Raw genomic sequence first — 23,341 nt, 5'->3', positions numbered from 1 at the left:
GGGTCTCCAGAACCACAAGGGTCCTCAGAGCATACACCGACAACCACTGATTTAGAAAACACCCAACTTAAGAGAGCATGAAAACTCAGAGAAATTTGCATTAAGGTGGAAGAACTGTTCTCAATTATCAGTTACTCATCAGTTGACAAAAACGGAATCCTCTGTATCTGTCAGCTCAAAGACACTGCACTCCTTTCATTCAAACCTGACCAAAAATGCATTAGTCTATTCCCAGGAAAGTAAGTACAATGACTTGAGTCTAAGGTAAGACTAAGACATGCAAGGGATTTGAAACCACCCCAGCCTTGCTTAAAAAAACACACCCATCTGGGCCACACAAATTAGGGAAATTGGGGAAGCTATCTGGTGGACTTGATTTCCAGGAAGTTAGGGACTACTATGAAGCCCCACCTACCTCAGCCTAGACATGACCACCACCACCTCCACCCTACAACACCATCCTCTTCCTCCTCATCCCCCTAAATTTGAGAATAGGATCCTAGGCCAGTGCCATGCTCCCCTTTGCGCCAATCTGGCTGCCACAGTGGCCTGCCTGTATGTACACGATCTCCCTCAGGGTGTAGGGCTGCAGAGCAGTTGGATGTGTGTCTTCAGCATTGGTGCACACAGAGGCAAACAGGTAGGGCTGGGGAGCAGGAATCTAACACAGCCAACTCAGATCCCCATTTAAAACTCTGGTTGTTACAGGGGCAGAGGCAGTGGGGTGGACTTGGTAGGCAGAGCCAGCAGGTGCTCCAACTCAGTCTCACTACTGCTGGGTAATCAGAGAAAGCTACCAGTTACCACTTAGCTTTGGCATCCAGCTGTCAGCCTCAAATCAATTAGCACAGTTGCCACTCTATTTGGAACCTCTTGTCACACTGCCACCCACCTCCCCACCCTGACTCACAAAAGAAGCTGAACCCTGGGATCCAGGAAGCAAGAGAAGGGGCTTCCTCTACACAAGGTACTTGTTCCAGAAGCCAACAACAAGCCTACATTCAATTTTTGATTGGAGGCCCTAGAACTGAAGGGGCACTTTCAGCTGTGATCCCAAGAGCAAGCACAAACTGTTGGATTCCGTGACTGATCCACTTTCCATTCTGGGAAGAGTCAGGGGTTTAGGGCCTTGCCTTCATACTCAGGTTTTCTTTTCTTTTCTCTTAAAAGTAGCTTGCTTTATTACTTAATCCATAGGTCTACTACAGTCTACTTTTTGTTTCATTTGGCTTCTGCTCCGAGCGTGAGAACTCAGCTCCTGTTCTGTGTGTGTGTGTGTGTGTGTGTGTGTGTGTGTGTGTGTGTGTGTTTGGCCGGAGTTAGGCAGGTTGGTGTTAGGGCTTGAAATTAAGGCCTGGTGACTCTTTCTGAGATGTTTACTATTATTGAGATTAGGTGATTACCTAAATTTCTCTTATTTCAGAATATTGTAGAACAGTGATATTTAGTTGAAGTCACAAACATATTTTAACCTTCACAATGCAAATTGCCATTATCATGGTCGATAAATTTGTGAATTCTATAAGCTTTGACAATTCAATTCTATAAGCTTTGATAATACAATAATTTCTTCCAGGTGATATTTACATTTCTTTCCTTTTGCTTACTGTAAGATGTTCTGTCTTTCACACTCATTCTTCTCCTCTCTTTCTGAGGTTTTATTGATTTACTTATTTAACTGAAGGGTAGATGGCTCTACTACTTGAGCCACAGCTAAATTTCTGCCTTTTTTTAAGTGGTTAATATGAGGCAAGAATTGCATGGGTAGTCCAGGGCAGTACAGAGAGGCTTGAAATCTGAGGAACAGAGTTCAAAGTCAGCTTGGGAAGGAAAGTCAATGAGACTTTTATCTCCAGTCAACCTAATAGGCGGAAGATAGTAGAGCTGTAGCCATGAGCAAAACGCTTCAAATTTAAGTCCCTCTATTGAACACACTGAAGAAAGTTTCATGGACTTTTCTGACCAGGATGGCTTTGAACCATGATCTACAGATTTCAGTGTCCTTAGAATTCATAATAATAAGTGTGAGTCAACATTTACAAATCTTTAATTACCTCTTCTTTCACCTTTTCAGTTATTTATTATTTCTCTCTTTCTTTTTGGTATTTGTTCTTAGGTTCTAGTTCTTATGCTGTTTTTTTTTCTTTCTCTTGAAACTACCATGCTCTACAACTTTGACCACAGGTGAACTGTTTTTCTTTTTTGTAGCTCTCTTTCTAGGGCTTAAACTCAGGTCACAGTGACTGAGTTTTATTTTTTTAAATTGAGTGGTTGTTGTTATGTCTTGAAATTAAGTCACGATGACTTTCCTTGAGGTTTATTTATTTTTACATTAATAGAAGCTGGTTTCACTACTTGAGCCACAGCTCAACTTTTGCATTTTTTGTGGTTAATAGGAGATTAGAATATCAAGAGCAAGTCAAGAGCATTACAGAGAGGACTGAAATCTGAGAATCATGGCTCAATGCCAGTCTTGGGCAAGAAAGTCAATGAGACAATTATCTCTAATAACCATCAAGAGGTAGGAAGAAGTAGACCTCTAGCCATGAGCAAAACATAGCAAGTTCAAGACCCCATACTGAACACAGTAAAATATGTCTCCTGTACTTTCCTACCTGCGCTGGCTTTGAACCACAACCCTCAGATTTCAGTAATCTGAGCAGGTAGAATTACAGTTTTGATTTAGAAAGCCTTAATATGCTCCTTTTTGCACCTTTTCATTTATTTGGTTGTCCCTTCCCACTTTTTCAAAGCTCATGTCTTTTATTATTAGGTCCTACCCATTTATGCTTAGCATTTATTAAATTAATCATTTTACTGATTTTGTCAGTTGTGGGGCTTGAACTCAGTGCCTAGGCACTGTCCCTCAGGGACACAGCAGGCATACTGCTACTTTCAGACACAGTGCCACTTCTACTTAGTTGGAAAAACAGTCACCAGGGGACTTTTTAGACTAGGCTGGCTTCCAAATGTGACTCACAGATCTAAGCTTCCTGAGTAGCAAGTATTATAGGCATGAGCCAGAGGCACCTGGTTTTTTTTTTTTTTTTTTTTTTTTTTACATCAATACTACCAGGCTCTACATGTAGGCCACACTACTTCACTGTCAATGAGATTTTTGGCCTTTTGTTTTTTGCTCAAAGCTAGCAGGAACAAAAACTCAACTCCTGAAGGGTTTTATTTTTGGCAGTGGGGAGGCTTGGATTCAAGGCCTATTGACTCTTGCTGAGGGTTGTTTTGTTTTGGGTATTTTGTTTTTCATTTCAAAGCTAGCAGGCTCTACTGGTTGAGCCTCAGCTCAACTTCCGCCTCTATTTTTCTTTTAGTGGTTAATAGCAGATAAGAGTCCCATGGGAACCAAAGCACTACACAGTATCCTAAAATCTAAGGATTACAGTTTGAAGCCAGCCTGGGTTGGAAATTCCATCAGTCTCATCTCCAATGAACCACATGAGACAGGAAGTAGTATTTTTTTTTTTTTTTTTTGGGTCCGGTCCTGGGCCTGAACTCTGGGCCTGGGTGCTGTCCCTCAGCTCTTCAGCTCAAGGCTAGCACTCTACCACTTGAGACACAGCGCCACTTCCGGCTTTTTTCTTTTTGCTTATGTGGTGCTGAGGAATCGAACCCAGTGCCTCAGGCATGCAAGGCAAGCGCTCTACCACTGAGCCACCTTCCCAGCCCCAGGAAGTAGTATTTTTAAACTTGAGTAAAAACCCTTAACTTCAAGCCCATGTCTAGCACACTCAAAAAGAAGTTAGTTGGACTTTCCTGCATAGGCTGGATTTGAACTCTGATCTTTACATTTCAGCTTGTATTAAAGATATGAGTCTATATTTAAAAAAAAACTAATTGGCCCTTTTTCTTCACATACATTTATTCATTTGTTTGTTCCCTGTCTTGTTTTTAGGGCCTCACCAATCTTGCTGAAGGATAGCATGCTCTAAAACTTTAGTAACAGTTGCAATTTGGTTCATTTTTTGGCTTTGGTGGTTAGTAGGAGGTAAGTATAGACACTCCCACAGTGTCCTGAATTATACTGATTATGATTCAATGTCAGGGGACAAGGAACATTCATGAGACTCTTATCTCAAATTAACCTCCAAAAGATTGGAAATGGTCAAACAAAAACTTGTGCTTCATATCACAGAAAGGAACACACACACACTCATACCCGGGCACGCACATTCACACACACACACACACACACACACACACACACACACACACACACACACACACACAATGGGATTTCCTCTCCTGGCTGGCTTGGAATAGGAATGCTCAATTTCAGTGTTTTGAGTAGCTAGAATTACAAGTGTGAGCCACCAGTTTCTTGTTAATTTTATCATTTTTAAGTCTCTTTGTGCTCTCTTCCACTTTTTAAAAAAATTATTGTGGTTGTCTTAGTGCTAGATCTGTTTTTCACTTAGCTTTATTTTTTACTTTTTTTCTTAGCTTTTTCTTAGCTTTTTTATGTTCAATTTTGCTGCTCTACCACTTCAGCAACAGTTCCAATTCTTTTTGCTGATTAGTTGGAGATAAGAGGCTCATTGACTTCCTGCCCAAGCTGGCTGTGAACCACAGTCCTCAGATTTGAGGATACTGTGTAGTGCCCTTGGCTTGCTGTGGGACACTTCTGTCCTATTTACCACCAAAAAATAAAGAGAACCTGCTAGCCTTGAATTAAAAAAATACTTGGATGTCTAATTCTGGTACTAATAAATTGTACACACTGCTTGATCTATTCAAACAAAACAAAACAAACAACCAAAAACAACTTATGCGCAGTGACCAGGTAATAAGGATTCCTGACTGATAACCTGAACTCATTTCTCAAAGCCGTTTTTAGATATATATGGTCATTTCTGTCAGCTGAGGAGAGATTAAAGAACAAGGCTTTACAGGCCAGTTGCTCAGGACTTGGAAATCAGGATCCATTGGCAAAGCTTTTCAGAGAATGACTAAAAACTCACTCTTCACAATTCCAAATGGTTTTTTCCTCTGTGCAAAGGAAAGAGAGATGAAAAGGAAGAAATATGGGAAACTAAGAACCCTCAAACAAGGTAAGTTTTGTTAACTTTATTAGATAAAGTAAAACATAGTTGTATAGTGTGCAATCCAGAAAAGGACATGTCACTTCTGTGTGGATCCAAGTGAATTTATTTAATTAATCAATGGTAAGGAGTAAAACCCACTATTGTATTTACAGAAAGGAGGTACATGGCAGGCAAGTCAGTTCACTAACCTCAAGGATTTTGAACACAAAGGAGTGAAAGTGTTTGACTCTAGCCGGGCGCTGGTGGCTCACGCCTGTAATCCTAGCTACTCAGGAGGCTGAGATCTGAGAATCGCGGTTCAAAGCCAGCCCGGGCAGGAGAAACCGTGAGACTCCTATCTCCAATAAACCACCAGAAAACCGGAAGTGGCGCTGTAGCTCAAGTGGTAGAGCGCTCGCCTTGAGCTGAAGAGCTGAGGGACAGCGCCCAGGCCCAGAGTTCAAGCCCCACGACCGACAAAAAAAAAAAAGAAAGTGTTTGACTCTGTTTGGGCAACAGGAAGGAACAGAGCTGAGGAGGACTGAGATGTGCAGACGTTCCCCAAGAAAGATCTCACTGACATCAAGTCTTCAGATGCATGCTGTTTGTCAGTGGCTCATGCTTGTAATCCTACTCAGAAGGCTTAGATCTGAGGATTGTGGTTTGAAGCCATCTGGGATAAGAAAGTTTGTAAGTCTTTTATGTTTTACAACTCAAGAATATTCGTATTTGTTGCTAATTGCAACCCAAGGCAGTGCAATGGGATACCAAGCTGAAGAAAATTAGAAAATACACAAACAGGTATAGAGAAAAAGAAAAAAAAATCAATCAGGACCCGGAGTCCCAAGGCTCACTGGCACCTGGGCCCCAGGTCACACAAGCAATCATATTTGTTTGAATTCACACTGGGAAGGTTACCATGGATATAAGCAAAAATGAAGCTTCTATATTGCAATCAGAGCCACCACAATGAGTGAGAAACACTGGTTCCCTTTTTGTTTTGAGAAAGGAGAATGCAATCCAGAGAAAATCCAGACATTTGGTCTATTTTATCTAGCTTCCTAGGTTAAGTTGTCAATTCTTTTACCTCCCAGGGTTCAAGGCCTTTGAAGCACTATGGAAGGAGCCAATAGCTTAACCCTCTCCAGAGCTGTTTTTTTTTTAATTGTGAAAATACCATACAGAGGAGTTACAATTACATTGGCAAGATAGTGAGTACATTTCTTATCAAGCATTGTTGCCTCCTCCTTTGTTTCCCCTTACTATCCCTTCCCCCCTCTCACCCCCCCTTCCCCCTCCCCCTACCTAAGTTGTAAAGTTCGTTTTTCGAAGTAACATCTTATACATTTCATTGTTGTAATGGGTTCACCTGTAACCCTATTTATATATTGATTGATTGATTGATTTTTTTTATTGTGAAAATACCATACAAAGGAGTTACAATTGCATGGGCAAGATAATGAGTACATTTCTTATCAAGCATTGTTGCCTCCTCCTTTGTTTTCCCTTCCCATCTCTTCCCATCTCCCACCCCTCCCCCCGCCCCTTCTACACCCACCCCAAAGTTGTAAAGTTCGTTTTTCGACATACCATGTTGTACATCTCATTGATGCAATGGGTCCACCTGTATCCCTATTTAAACAATTTGCTTTTTCCCTTCCCTTCCACAAATTATACCAATATCAAAGACAGTGAAAACAGGGCTAATACCATGGGGGAGGTACATACAATGCAACAAAGAAATCATTTTATAAATATGTTGGAAACAATCACAAGAAAGAAAAAAAAAACATTTGAATCCTTATCTTGGGGTTCATTTCACCTAACATCAACTTGTCTGACAGTTTCTGTTTGTCTCAGACATATACTAGTTATTTCAAATAAGGGAAACCATGGGACCTATATTTCTTTAGGCCTGGCTTACTTCACAGAGCTGTTTTTTAACCTTTCCATGGTCAGCTCTCAGCTTTCTGAGTACTATTGAGGTGGAGTTCCAACCTCTCAAACCTTTTCCAGGTTCAACAGCTCAGCTTGAGTCTCCTACATCTATTTACATTAATAGTATGGTTTACAAACAGTAAAAAGAGAAAAATAATATTAGACATTTAAACAGAAATAACTGACTGCATTCTTTTATCCAGGACAAAAAATTTAGCACTGCTGCTTTAAGTCACTAATAACACTTTTTTTAGATATAATTTCATGGCTTTCATAAAACCTCCTCTATAGTCCTTAGAGTGTCTTTTTACCTCCCATTTTTATTTATTGCATTTGCATAGTAGTATATCATCCTTAAAATCATATCATCTCATAATTAAAGTTTATCTTGTAAGTAAATACTTGTGAGAATCCAATAAAATATCAAAAAAGTTGAAAGTGGAGCTGTGGCTTAAGAGCTATAGTACAAGCCTTGAGCAAAAGAGGCTCAGGGGCACTGTACAGGCCCAAAGTTGAATTCCTAGTGTCCACACATACACACACCCCCACCCCAGATCCCACACACAATCAGATGATAATGTCTATCAAGTTCTTCCTTAGGATGATCTTGGTGATGTCAGCAACTGTATCAAGTTTCTATCTCTCTTCCATGCATTTGTGGTAGTAGACAGCAGAGTCGCTGTAGTATAACACGTGTCTAAGACAGCAAAGGCTGTCATGTAACATATCCAACACAATGTCCAGCTCTCTTGATGGTAGATCTGCACATCTTGGGACTTGATGGGACCCATGTACTCCAACTCGGTTTCCCATCCTCTGTGCCACCTGCTGCAATGATTCATTATCCATACCAAATAGGTTTCATAACCTTTCCCAAATTATCTGAATACTGGATGCCAGAGACCTCACGGAGACACTCTGTGGCTATTCCCCTCCCTGACAGGCCATTTTACCTTTTATGCGCTCCTCACAAATGTGGGCAATGGTCTCTGAGAGACTTCGTGCCTGATCTTGGAGAGATTTAGTTTCATTGTGTCCATAAGCTTTGGGAAATCATGCAGTGAAGGGTCCAGGTTAGGAACATAGCTCCTCCTTCTGGAGGTTTTCCTGTATGTTCTCTTGGCCATTGAACAGAAGTGGGGTCTCTGAAAGGAACTTGTATGGTGTTCTTTGTCTGGCTTGGTCCATATAATATAGAACCACTTTCCCATCCCTTCAATTATTTAGACATGCTCTATGTGATTTGTGCTGCACTGCTCGCAATGCAGTAACAATGTAGAGATCACAACTGGATGTTGTGTGGCTAGCTGTCCATACTTGGACATGAGTCCCCTGACCGGTAGGGCCCATAACTCCATGCTGGGAAAGTGAGAGGAAGATTAACTGGCTTATATCCGTGTAGTCTGAATGACCCCAGGAGGCATTGAGGCCTCCTCTTCATGTCCACGGCCCCTCAGCATATTGATAAAAATGACACACCATGTCCAGTCATCACCAAAATGCTCACCTGGTCCTGGGCATTATCACCACCATCTCACCCACTTCTCGCAAATTCAGTTAAAATGCTGCTGTCCATGAGTAAAGAGCAGAGGACAAGGAAGCAGGTACCCTAGGGAAAGTGAATACTGGACCTCTTCCACGGTGAGAAGACAATGCAACCTGCAACTATAGAATAGCGAAGGAGTTAAGATGGTTGTGCACACAGCCTGTGCAGAAAAAATGCCAGACCTAGTATGCCCTGTTCAGAGTTTCAGTCCATAATCATCTATAACAAAGACATCTCAGGTACAGATAAACCAAGTTCATAGTGTCTTTCCTTCTTTTAGTCTGTGCCATTCTGGGGTTTGCACTCAGGAAATGGACACTATCCCTGAAGTTTATGTTTTTTTCCCTCAAGGCTACTGCTTTACCAGTGGAGCCACAACTCTACTTCTAGATTTTTTTTGTACATAATTGGAGATAAAAGTCATACAGGCTTTCCTACCCAAGTTGGCTTCAATCACTGATCCTCAGCCTCATGAATAGCTAGGATTACAGGCTTGGCCACTGAGTCTGGTAGCAACACTCTTCCTTTTTTATTTCCTTTTCTTTATTTTTTTGTCAGTTATGGGCCTGAATTCTGGGCTTGGGCACTGTCCCTTATCTCTTCAGATCAAGGCTAGTGCTGTACCACTTGAGCCACAGCATGTCTTCCAGCTTTCTTTCATCTTATGTGGTACTGAGGAATTGAATCCAGGGCCTTATGCATGCAAGGCAAGCACTCTACCACTGAGCCACCTTCCCAGCCTCATCTTTCATTTTCTTAAAAAAATATTAATAGGAATATGATGTTCAGGGGGGTAACAGTTAAGCCAGTGAAATTAAACAGTTGTCAGGTAATGAATACATTTTTGGGAGACAATTACACCCCTTCCCTTGCTCTAAGTTTATCTCTCCCACTGTGGGTTTTTTGTGGTTAATTGGAGATAAGAGTCTTTCAGACTTTGCTGCCCAGGGTGACTTTGAACTACAATCCTCAGACATCAGTCTGCTGATGAGTTAGGATTAGAAGCTTGAGATTTAAAGACAGGACGACTCTTCTGAAGGTTGTTCTATATTGCCTATAGGGCTGTGGGCCTGAATGGACTTAGGCAGTGAATGCCAGGCAGGTCTCTCATCTGGAAGCATGTGTCCTACTTAAGACTGACTGGCTCTCAGAACAGATAGGTGATGCTTTCAGAGCAAGAAACAGTGTGTACTAGCTCAACAGAAGTCTTCACTGTATTTGTCTTATTCAACAACTACTGGGTTGCTTATATTATCAACACTTTTTCTTTCTTAAGAACATATGTATTGTAAGATTGCAGTACCTACAGATTTGTAATGGCCTAGGAATATATATGTGTTATCAGATTTAACATTCAAACTACATAAGTGTTCCAAATCATGTTTTATTTATCTTAAAGTAGTTCTTGAATATTACTCTTTATTAGTAATGATATTATTAATATAAGTATTAAAGTTCTTCAAACATGTTTCTCTTATTAGATGAATCCTTACAGTGACATTGAAAGCATCTTCTTGATTAGCAATGGAGAAGATACTTGGTGAATACAAAGAATGAGCATGAGAAGTGTGAAAAACAGAACTAAGAGACTTACAAGTGTGACTGGGAAACATCTTCCACAGAGAAGAATCCCAGACTTTTGAAGGTATGTCAGTGTGAGAATAGGTCTTTAACCAGTTCACGTGACCACATGGGTGAGTCTCAATGTTGCCACTTAGATATTATTTTGATTCCTATATGAAAGACTCATGTCCAATGGGCTTTCACAACCCCAGATTTATGAATGTTTGCTGTCTTCTTTCCTTCAATATTACTTCATACTTTAGTATTGCGTGCATTTTTTCTTTTAAAACATGAAAACAACACCATCTTTTGGACTGAGGTGTTTCCTGTCTCCCTAAGAATAGCTCTGGTATTTAAGAGGATTCCTGACAGGTTCCAGTGCCTCACTTCTTTAATACTAGCTACTCATGAGGCTGGGATTTGAATATCACAGTCGAAGCCTGCCTTGGTAGGAGAGTCCATCAGAATCTCATCTCCAATCAACTACCAAAAAAGCCAGAAGTGGAGCTGTGGATGAAGTGGTAGAGAAGCAAAAAAGGCATAAGGGCAGGCTGCACTCAGCCTGAGCCTGAGCCCCTGCCCAGCCTTCAGGCACACACACAAACACACACACACACACACACACACGTGTCTTCCTGCCAGGCTTGTCCATGGAGTCCCACAAAATTGTTGGAGACCTCTCTTCAAATGGACTCACCCTTGTATTCACTCCATTAATGTGGAAATTGACTCTCAGTAACCTATATCTATTGATTCAGGTTGTGTATTTTGCATCCCACTTCCTCTGCTTGTTTTCTGAGGTGAGTCTTGTTGCTCAATACAGCTGTCCATACACTTCAAGATGCTGCTTATGGTCTCGGGGCCTGCATTCACACTCCAAATGGAAAAATAAAATATAACCTGAGACACTCTGCTTACTTTGAGGACCATCTATCCAGGCAAGGGCAACTCCCTATGAATGGCATATTGGAAGCCAGGCTCAGGGTGTTCAAAACAAACAGAAGTGAAGTGTGGAGGGCTTGAGTTGTTCTGAAGAAAAGCAGAGAATGGAGGAAGACAGAGAAACTGGGAAAAGACAATTTACCTTCCCATGTTTCCTTGCAGTTCCTGAACCACAGTATAACCTTTGCTAATTGCTCTGCTGTGTGTGTGTGTGTGTGTGTGTGTGTGTGTGTGTGTGTGTGTGTCTTTGTGAATGTTTGCATGTGCACAGTGGCTCTGGGCCTTGAATTCAAGGGCTGGGCACTGGGAAGTCAGGATGGGCACTGGGAAGTCAGGATGAATGTGAGCAAGTATATCATATGAGTGTGTGGAAGTAACTCCATCAAACCTCTCAGTGTGTGCAACTAGTATATACAAATGAAAGTGAAAAAAATGATTAAACAATGATCAAACAACTCCTTCCTAAGCTATTTAGAGATAACTTTAAAAAGTATCAGAAAGCATTGTTGGTAGGGGATATGAAAACAGCTGTAGTTAAAACTATGGGATTATTCAAGCCAGGTGCTGGTGGCTCATACTTGTACGCCTACTCAGGAAGCTGAGAACTAAGGATCATTATTTGAAACCTTCCTAGGCTGGAAAGTTATGACACTGTATATAAGATATACTACTCAGAAAAAGCTCAAAGTGGTGCTCTGGTGCTCAAGCGGTAGAATGCCCTAAGTTCAAACCACAGGACTGGCAGAAAAAAGAAATAGTCCAAACTTAAGATGTCTAGGGAGTTTTAGACTAAATATCCTATAAAAACAAATTACTATATCTTGGGGCTCATTTGTTGTTGTTGTTGTTTTAGATATGTTAGGTAAGTGTTTGGTTTTCTTTGTATATTATTCCCCTTATGGTATATTCCCTTTTGTCACTGTACTTGACTTTCATACCCTGCATCTTGTATATACATTTTTCTAATTTTGGGAGGGGAAGGGAAATAAAAAACGCTAAAACAAGGACACAGGATGACCTGTTGCAACAATGATAGCCATAAGACAGTATGTTGGAAATGAACTTTACAACTTCGGGTCGGGAGGGGAAGATTGCGGGAGGTGGAGGAGGTAAGGGATAATGGAAGAAAAACAAGGGAAGGGGTAACAATGCTTGACCAGAAATGTACTCATTGCCTTATTTATGTAACTCTAGCCCCTCTATAGACTCTTTACAATAAAATAAAATTTAAAAAATGAAAAATAACTAGTTATAACTAAAGTATGAAAGAAAAAAAAAACCTTTCACCCACTGGCCTGTGGCATCAGTAATTAGAAATACAGTCAATACAAATAAATTGCAATACCCCTACAGATTCATGCCCATGGCTACTTCACCTTCCTTGTCCCCATGGGAAAGTCAGGAGAAATCATTACAAGCTTCCTATCCTATGACAGTCTACTCAATACCTGTACCAAGATTGTCATCTGTAGGACATCAGATAGAAAAAGTCAATATTCCTTCCAAAAGGTTTTCAAATGAGCCTCATAAACCATAGCCTCCTACTGTCCTGATTTAAATCTTATTTCCCTGCCCAAGCTACAAATACATATAAACTTGTGGAGGGCTCTAGAGAGATGGACAAAGACTTATAAAACATGTACTATGTTTCACACCTGTAGATAACTAAAACTAGATCCTTATATAGCACCCTGCAACAGAATCAACTCCAAATGGATCAAAGACCTTGGAGTCAAAGCAGATAGCCTGAAAACAATACAGGAAGGAAGAGGAGAACCTCTAGGTTCCTTGGCACATGCTGAAAGTTTCTTAATAAAGACCCAGAAACACATCAAATCATAGAAAGGTTGGACAAATGGGATTGCATGAAACTGAAGAGCTTCTGCATGGCAAAGGACATAGCTAGCAAGATCAATAGAAAGCCCAAGTACTGGGAGAAGATCTTCACTAGCCATACAATGGACAAGGGTCTCATATCTAAAATATATTTAGAACTCAAAAACTTAAATTCCCCAAGAACAAATCTTCAAAGAAACAACTGCCCCATAAATAAGTGGGCTAAAGACTTTAAGAGAAAGGTCTCTGAAGAGGAACTAAGAATGGCCAATAGACACATGAAGGAATCCTCAACTTCTCTAGCCATAAAAGAAATGCAAATCAAGACAATGTTGAGATTCCACCTCATCCCAATTAAAATGGCTATAATCAAGAACTCTAATAATAACAGATGCTGGATGGGATGTGGTCAAAAAGGAACCTTACTGCATTGTTGGTGGGAGTGTAAACTTGTTCATCCACTTTGGAAAGCAGTATGGATATTCTTCAAAAGACTCCATATAGAGCTTCCCTATGACCCAACAATCCCACTTTTGGGCATTTACCCAAATGATCACAAACAAGGCTACATTAAAGCTACCAGCACAACTGTTTATTGCAGCATTATTTACCATAGCTAAGATATGGAACCAACCCAGATGTCCCTCAGTAGATGAATGGATCAAGAAAATGTGATACATATATATATATATATATATATATATATATATATATATATGTATATATATATGTATACATACATACATATACACACACACATATATATATACATATGTGTGTGTGTGTGTGTATATATATATATATATATAATAGAATTCTATGCCTCCATCAGAATTACCTCACCCCACTTGTTAGGAAATAGAAAGACTTGGAAAATATTATATTAAGTGAAGTAGACCAGACCCCAAAAAACGTAGGTCCTATAGTTTCCCTTTTTTGCAATAACTAGTATATGTCTAGACAAGAAGGAAAGATCAAAAGCAATGTACATATGACCATATAGGATGATGTTAAGTGAAATAAACCCCAATACCGGAGTTCCAGTGCTTTTTTCTTCCTTGCTATTGTTTTTAACATATTTATAATGTACTATGTGATTTATTTTTGTTTCTCTGGTATGTTCTTCCTCCAGGGTATTACCCCTGTTTTCACTGTATTTGTTTCTGGTGACCTGCATCTTGTATGTACATAACAAGATACTTAAATAAGGATACAGTTTAACCCACTGTAACAATGAGATGTACAAAATACTGTGTTGTAAACAAACTTTACAACATTGGTGGGGGGTGGGAGGCGTTGGGAAGGTGGGGAGGGAAGGGATGTTTGGGGAAAAGAAAGGAGGTGGTGACAATGCTCGCTAGGAAATGTACTCACTACTTTACTCAAGTAACTGTAAAACTTCTGTACAATATTTTTACACTAAAACATTTTATAAACAGCTTAAAGAACATACAATATGTTTTAATAAATTGGATGAGGATTCATAAAAGGCATGTTTTGAATTTTCTTTATTTTTAAAATAGAATGAGGGCTGGGAAGGTTGTTTAGGGGTAGAGTGATTGTCTTGCATGCGTGAGGCCCTGAGTTTGATTACTCATCACCACATAAGTAGGAAAAAGCCAGAAGTGGTGCTGTGGGTCAAATGGTAAAGCACTATTCTTCATCTAAAGAGCTGAAGGACAGTGACCAGGCCCAGATTTCAGTGTTCAGGCCCCATGACTGACAAAATGAAAGAAAGAGGAGTTGAGATAGTGTCCAGGGCCGAAGTTCAAGCCCTGAAAAAGTACCCCCTCACCAAACACAAAATCATACACAGGGCTGGGATTCAGCTTAGCAGCTTACCATGCATGAGTTTTGATCCCTAAAACAAGGAAAGGGAGAGATTGGGTGAGGGAAGAGAGAGGGAGGGAGAGAAGGAGAGGGAGAAATAACTCCATATAGAAAAGAGGGTAGCTCTGCATAATAAATGATATTCATTAGGGTACATGGTCAGGCAAACATTTTCTGTAAAGGAACAAAGTACGTCCAGGCCTTGGGAGCCACATGATATGCCGTAAGTATTACATTCTTCTGTGGCAGTGTGACAGAGGACACAGACAGAATGAATGCATTAAAACTTTACTAACATTCATTGAAATTTGAATTCTATTTTTATTTGAAATATGGCTAGTGTAATTGTGTGTCTGAACTTTTAATTTTATGTAATTTTGCTTACTGTAAGAATTGTCACTTACAGCTTTGTGGCTGGCTACTCAACTGAGTAGAACAAGTCTGGCCTCTAATGAAGTCTTAGAGCACCTCCAAAGTAATCCAGGAATACAAGCAACAGAAGTCACTCATCTTTTTGGTAGTCACAGTAAGAAACAGTAAAACAAGAAAATAAATAAACCTACAATTAAAAACACCAAAGGAGCTTTAAGCAAAATTCAGCAAAATTTATCTAGTATTTAAAGCTTAATCCTCAGATTTCAGCATTCTGAGTAGCTAGGATTACAAATGTGAACTACTCTCATGTATTTGTTAGTTTTTTAAATACCAAGTCAGCATTGTCACTTACCTGGCAGGGGAGATACCATGATCACGAAGGTGGTTTTCCCAGGGCAAGGCTTATCTATTGCACACCAGATGTGCTGACCCCGCGATTTCCCCAAATGTGGGAAATTCGACTGCATAATTTGTGGTAGTGGGGGACTGTGTTAGTGCTCTTTTCTGGATAGATAGATAGATAGATGGATGGATAGATAGATAAATAGCATTGTATTTTATACTGCCCTCGTCTCCTTTCCTGCACTCAGCAGTCACTTGGTCCTAAGGATACTGTAAAGGATGAGGTACCTCTAGGCTTACTTTGTAGTTTCTAGGAACTACAAGGAGTAGAGAAATCAGCTACAACTCACCATGAGAAAATAAATGAGGAAGTTGGGTGCAGGTGGCTTACACATGTAATCCTAACTACTCAAGAGGCTGAGATCTGAGGATTGCAGTTCAAAGCCAGCCCAGGTAGGAAAGCTCATGAGATTCTTATCTTCAATTAACCACCAGAAAACCAGAAGTGGGCTCTGGCTCAAGTGGTAGAGCACTTCACTTGAGCTGAAGAGCTCAGGGACAGCACCCAGAGTTCAAGTCCCATGACTTACAAATAAAAAGAAAGAAAACAAATGAGTAACCAGAGCCAATGGCTCATACCTGTAATTCTAGCGAGTCAGAAGGCTGAAATCTGAGGATAAAGGTTCAACACGAGCCTAGGAAGGAAAATCTATGAGATTCTTATTTCCAATTAACCACTGAAAACCATAAGTTACAATATAACTCAAAGCGGTAGAGCACTAGCCTTGAGCAAAAAGATCAAGGACAGGATCCAGGAACTGAGTTCAAGCCCCACAACCGACCAAAAAAAAAAAAAGAAAAGAAAAAGGAATGAGAAGCCACCTTAATAAAATAGCTAAGCAAGTACAATATACAGAATACCTCCTCCCTTCCTTATTTTCTTCCTTCTATTCCTTCACATCCTTTCCCCCTTTCTATCCTAGAACTTAAACTCAGGGCCTCATGCATTTTAGGTAGGTACTCTACCTGATGATCCATACATCTGCTTTTTTTGGCTTTAGTCATTTTTCTTTCTTTCTTTCTTTTTGGAGGGCGGTACAGTCATGGGGCCTGAACTTTGGGCCTGGGAACTGTCCTTCAGCTCTTCAGCTCAAGGCTAGCATTCTACCACTTGAACCACAGCGCCACTTCCGGCTTTTTTCTTTTTGCTTATGTGGTGCTGAGGAATCGAACCCAGGCCCTCAGGCATGCAAAACAAGCGCTCTACCACTGAGCTACCTTCCCAGCCCTCATTTTTCTTTTGTTGGTTATGTGACTTGAACTCTGTGCCTGGGTGTTGTCCCAGAGCTCTTCAGCTCAAGGCAAGGGCTCTACTGTTTGAACCTGTGTATCTAAGATTACAGGCATGTGCCACCTGTGCCCGGCTTGGCTTAGTCATTTTTGTGGTAGGGTTTTATGTCTGTGATCAGGCCGGTATGGACGACAATCCTTCTTTTTACCTAAGAAGCACAATGCATTGGGTTCAGATGTTGATTGAGATCTAATATTTTTAATGTTTTTCCTGGGCTAACATCAAATCATAATCCTCTCTGTATCAGTCAAGACCCAGCAGCAAGCATTACATCCCTGGCTCAAATTTCTGATGACTAAAACATCTGAACAAAGTTTTAATAATTTTAAATGTTGAATTTGGGGACAATGGGTGCTCTTACTTGCCTAATTGCAAATTGCACCAAAAATCCCAAATATTAACTTTTGATTTCCTAGAGTACATTAAATAAGCATATAAACTTTAAAAAGCAATTAACTACACCGTTATATGTTACAGACTGTGATAGACAATTTGCTCCAGGAAAGTTAGAATGAACTTGTGACTTTAAATGAGCATCATTATTCCACAATACTGTGAAATTCCGGAAATTATGTAATCACTTAATCACAATAAAAAAAAAAAAGAACCTCGGGGAAGGGAGGGAGGGAGGGGATGGTAGGGGGAAAACAATGGAGGGGGTAACAATGTTCAAGAGGAAGTGTACTCATTAACTCACTCATGTAACTGTAACCCTCTGTATAGTATCTTTACAACAACAAAAAAGCAATTAACTAAAGAAAAAAGCTAAACAGAATACATCCTTACCATTGTAACTTTGGACTTAACCCCTTGTCAATCATTGCTTACATCATAGTTGTTTGTCTGGGCAGTATATTCCATACACGGATCATGCCACCCCCAAGGTTGAGGGCTAAACAGCCTATATCCACTGGAGTGAAAGCCAGGCTCTAGGCAAACACACCAAAGGAAGGCAGGGTCCAGCAGCATTGTAGGTGGCAATGTCCCAACATATGACCTGAAGTTTTAGGGCAGCTTAAATAGAGATTTTTCTTTAGGAATAATACTCTATTAAGCCATACCTCTTCTTATGGGTTTATCACTGCTTAATTGGAGACAAATCTCATGGACTTTCCTGCTTGGGCTGGCCTGAAATCATGTTCCTCAGATCTCAGCCTTCTAAGCAGCAAGGATTATAGGCATGAGCTACCAATGTTTAAATTCATTATTCCTTTAATAAAAATCAAAATGGCTACAGTATGGTTTAACAGAGAGCTTGAATCCTTCTCTGAACCTTATAAATTTTCTGATTAGAAGCAGAATGACAAACTGACATGTGGGAAACAATCTACCATATTAAACCATTTTTCAGAAGAGTATCTGGCTCATCAGTTTGGCTCTTGTCCTAATGGGGACTTTTCTGCCTAAACACAAGCCTTACATCTAAGCCTCCTAAGTAAGATTATAGGCATGAGCCACCTGTCCCTGACACCATTCACATTTCTGTACAAGTGAGTAAAGCTCAGTGATATAGTGTCTACCTCTTTAACCAAAAGCAGGTAAGAAACCAAAATTGAATTTGAAATTCAGTTTAATATGAGTCTATATTCTTAACAACTGGGTTGTATATTATTTGATCTTTGCACAAGTCTCTTAGTAGATATAGCACACATGTCATGATTTTTCTATTTCAAATGGTCCATGAGAGATAGCTGGGCATGGTATGGTAAGCCTGTAGTTCCATCACTTGGGAGGCTGAAGCAGAAGCAGTATAAGTTCAAGGCCATTTTGGCTATGTAGTGAGATGCCATTTCAGAAGGGCAGAAAGTAAATGGCTCCTGAATATATAAGCCTTGGCAATTACTTTCCCATCTTCTGTGTCTACAAAGAGAAGCCTAAGATTCTCCAAGGCCAAACAGAAAACATGACCCAAAGACTAAACATGACCCAAAGACTAACACCAAAACAACTGGATACCAGATGTGTTTACTCATTCTTGGGCCAATAGTGTCACCCAAAGACACTCTTCAACAGTTGGGTCTATGTTCCCTCCTCTTCTCTTCAGAAAGGGTCATTTCAAAATCATCATTCCTAGAAATTAAAAGACATCAGTGATATTAGGATTTCCATTCCAGCATATTTACAAGTCAGTGAACACTTAAGACATTGGCAACTATAAAATTAAGTGACTAGCAAGTGGAACATGGCACCTGAAGACACTAATAGTTCATAGTATATGGTCTGTGAATTAGAACTTATTAAATTTGCTACCATAGCTGCAACAGGTGCAGTAACAGTTGAGAGAGGGCAGCAGCAACCTTGGCTCCAGCCCCTTGACCTCCGGAGTGGATCATGGAACCTAGCAGCCCTTCACAAAGGCCAGGAGAGAAGGGAGCTGCCATGGAATGCTAGGATCATGCCTCTGGTGTAGCATGAGACCATCACTTCTGCTTCCTGGCTATATAAGTAGGGGCCGCATGCTGTGTCACCTCACTCCTGTTTCCAGTTTGGGGGAAGGTAAGGGGGTCCCTGTGCCCCTGTCACCTCACTCCTGCTTCTGGTCTGGGTGGGTAGGAACCGTGTGCCTGCACCACCTCACTCCCACTTATGGTCTGGGTGAGTGTGGGCTGCATGCCCATTTCACTCTCTCCTGCTTCCACTCTAGATGAGTGGGGGGAGCGTGCATGTGTCATCTCACTCCTGCTTCTGGTCTGTGTGAGTTGGGGAGTAGAAGCCGTGGTGCCTGTGTCACCTCACCACTGACTCTGGTCTGGGTGGGTAGGGGCCATGTCCCTGCATCACCTCACTACTGCTTCCTGGCTGGATAAGTCTGGGCTTGGTGCCCTTGGCACCTCACTCTGGCATCCGGTCTGGGTGAGTGGGGACTGCTTGCCTGTGTCACCTCACTCTGATTCCAGTTTAGGTGAATAGAGGAGTAGGGGCCATGTGCCTGCACCACGTCACTCCTGCTTCCCGTCTGGGTTGGTCTGACTGGGGGTGAGCCAATTACTATTTTCAGATGCTGTTTACCAACATGGACTGCAGCCCATGCCAGAGGTTAGACTTTTCCAGTTATCATAACAAAGCATGACATTAAGGGATTAGGATGGCATCTTGCTAGGTTTGAGAACGTTGTTATTAAGTTGTGTGTGTGTGCATGTGCACTTGTCTTGGGCCTTGAACTCAGGGCCTGAGGTCTATCCCTGAGGTATTTGGCCAAGGTAGAGCTCTACTTCTTGAGCCACAACTTAACATATGGCATTTTTTTGTGGTTAATTGGGAGTAAAAGTCTCCCAGATTTTCCTGACTGGGCTGGCCTTGAACCACTACCCTTATATCTCAGACTTTTCAGGAGCTAGGATTTACAGGTGTAGGGTGCCTCAGTATTTGCTTGTTTGCCATCCAGAGAGAACTGTGCTTGGCAAGTGTTCTGGAGGAAAAAGAATTGAAATCTTCCAATGAGCAGTGGTGAAAATACTCAGGTGCTAGCCCGGCATTGGTGGACCAGGCCTCTAATCCTACCAATTCAGGAATGTGAAATCTGAGGATTGCAGTTAGAAATCAGTGTGTGGAGGACAGAGTCCTTGAGACTCTTTATCTCCAACAAACTACCACAAACCTGGAAGTGGCACTGTAGCTAAGTGGTAGAGCACCAACCTTGAGCGAAAATGCACAGGGACAACACTCAGGCCATGAGTTCAAGTCCAATGACCACAAAAACAAAACAAAACAAGAAAATAAATTTGGCTAAAAGTGGACCCCAGCCTATCACTATGCACCAACATCAACACAAAATGGATTAAAGACCTTAACATTAAACCTGAATCTCTGAAACTACTTCAGGACAGAGTAGGAGAGACACTTGAACTAATAGGCACAGGAAGGAACTTCCTGAACAAAGTCCCAGGGTCACAACAAGTTGGAGAGAGACTCGACAAATGGGACTACCTTAAAATAAAAAGCTTCTGCACAGCTAAATCTATCGCAACTAAGGTAGAAAGACAACCAATGAATTGGGAAAAAGTATTTACCAGCAATATATCAGACAAGGGGTTAACATCCTGTATATATAGGGAACTCAAGAAACTAATCCCTCCCAAACCTAACAAACCAATTACTAAATGGGCAAGGGAACTAAAGAGGGACTTCTCAAATGAAGAAATAAAAATGGCAAAGAAACACATGAGGAAATGTTCATCATCCCTGGTGGTGAAGGAAATGCAAATAAAGACAACCCTGAGATACCACCTTACCCAGTCAGAATGTCCCACATCCACAAATCAGCCAACGACAAATGCTGGAGGGGATGTGGAGAAAGAGGAACCCTATTACACTGCTGGTGGGAATGTACACTTATACAACCACTTTGGAAAGCAGTCTGGAGGGTCCTTAGAAAGCTAAATATTGACCTCCCTTACGACCCAGTCATACCACTTCTAGGCATCTACCCTGAACAACAGGAACCAATATACAAGGACACGTGCACCTCCATGTTTATCGCAGCACTGTTCACAATAGCTAGGATATGGAAACAACCCAGATGCCCCACCACAGATGAATGGATCCAAAAATGTGGTATCTATACACAATGGAATATTATGCAGCCATTAGAAATGACAAAATAATGGCATTTGCAGGGAAATGGATGGAACTAGAAGGAATCATGTTGAGCGAGGTAAGCCAAGAATGAAGAGACAAACGGTACATGGTCTCCCTGATAAGCCGATGCTAAATCCAAAATGTTATGTGATACGACAAAACTAACAGGACTTAAGAAACAAAGAACTCCCACTCATCTGGTTGAACCACTACTAAATATCCCCATGCTGCTGATCACATATATGGTATATAACATGTGAACACTGTTATATGTTACAGACTGTGATAAACAATTTACTCCAGGAAAGTTAGAATGAACTTGTGACTTTAAATGAACATCATTATTCCACAATACTGTGAAATTCCGGAAATTATGTAATCACTTAATCACAATAAAAAAAAAAAAGAATCTTGGGGAAGGTAGGGAGGGAGGGGATGGTAGGGGAAAAACAATGGAGGGGGTAACAATGTTCAAGAGGAAGTGTACTCATTACCTCACTCATGTAACTGTAACCCTCTGTATAGTATCTTTACAATAAAAAAAAAGAAAAGAAATTTGGGTTCTTCAGTAGAAGTTTATCATTATAAATATCACTTTCCCATTATATTTAACTCTGTCATAGATGTATGAATCTTAGGGGAATAAGAAACTTGGCTAAAAAACATAGAAAGCATTGGTTTTGTGTGTGTGTGTGTGTGTGTTTGCCAGTCCTGAGGCTTTAACCACTAGGACATTAATCTCTTGATTGGCTTCCTTCCATCAAGGCTGGTACTCTGCCACTTGGTCCACAGCTCTACTCCTAGATTTTTTAATTGTTAATTGGAGATAACAGTTTTACACACTTTTCTGCCTTTGGTGGCTGATCCTGGAATGTGATTATTTTGAATCATGCTGTAAAAAATGTGTGTGCAGATAGCTCTACTGTAAGGCTGACTTACATTTCTTCAGGTGTATATGTAGGATTTCTTGTGTGGAACTTCCACACTGATTTCTGTTGGGGCTACACGGATTCACTTAATTGCCATCATTGTGTAGGGTATCTTTCCCCACCTCCTTGCAAGTATTTCTGTTTTCTTTTTTAATAGGCATTCTGATTAGGCAAACATGAACTTCAACATAGATTTGATTTGCATTTCCTTGATTACTAAAGGTGTTGAATATTTTCATGTATAACTTAGACACCTATATCATTTTTGGGGAACTATCTAGTCAATTCACTTGCCTATTTATTGATAAGATTATTTGTTCTTAGGGTGTTTCATTTTTTGTCTGTACATTCTAGATATTACGATTTCTTCTGTTACTCAAAAGGCAGGAGTTTAGGCTTATTTTACTTAATCTTAACAAAAGAAGCCTTGTGAGTTTCAAATTATTTAAATGATGATTGATTTAAAAATGAGAAGTACGTGGCTCACAGAGTAGAGTGCCTGTCAACAAGTACAAGTTTGAACTCAGACTACAATGTCTACAAAAAAAAGAGATAGATTCTATTATTTTAGAACAATAAAGCTAATAAGCTACATTTTCTCAAAATATGTAATTCTAAATATTTCACTATTCTTTGTGGTAAAACTATTGCAAATTTTAGCACAAACTAACAATTTTAGGTTCTATTTTTTCCTTGGTAATCATTCAAGCCAGCAAAACTGAAGAAAATACAAGTTTGGCTAGGTGCTGGTGGCTCATGTCTGTATTTCTATCTACTCAGGAGGCTGAGCCCTGAAGATTGCAGTTCAAAGCCAGCCTGGGCAGGAAACTCCATGAAGCTTATCTAAAAATAACTACCAGAAAACTAGAAGTAGTGCTGTGGCTCAAGTGGTAGAATGCTTTCCGTGAGCTGAATAGCTAAGGGACTGCCCCTAGGTAGTTCAAGGCCCACGACCGACAAAAAACAACAACAAAAAAAACAACTTTGTATAAAGAGTAAGAATCTCCAAGTTTTTATTCAAGTTTTTTAATTCTTGTGGCAAATGTTTTCATTGAGCAGAAAATGGACAGATTAT

The 23,341-nt window shown here is 40.5% G+C and overlaps 1 non-coding gene and 1 pseudogene across 1 annotated transcript; one reads left to right on the top strand and one right to left on the bottom strand.

Annotated features, from left to right (window-relative positions):
* LOC122095052 overlaps nucleotides 1–23,341 on the bottom strand; it is a 51,365-nt pseudogene that overhangs the window by 6,005 nt on the left and 22,019 nt on the right.
* LOC122095075 lies at nucleotides 15,411–15,573 on the top strand. The gene has a single exon (XR_006145023.1). It is a non-coding gene; the product is annotated as a U1 spliceosomal RNA (small nuclear RNA).

The sequence above is a fragment of the Dipodomys spectabilis genome, unplaced genomic scaffold (genome assembly GCF_019054845.1).
Source record: "Dipodomys spectabilis isolate Male_0828 unplaced genomic scaffold, ASM1905484v1 ptg000333l, whole genome shotgun sequence".
NCBI lineage: Eukaryota > Metazoa > Chordata > Mammalia > Rodentia > Heteromyidae > Dipodomys > Dipodomys spectabilis.
This window is presented reverse-complemented; position numbering and strand designations above follow the sequence as displayed.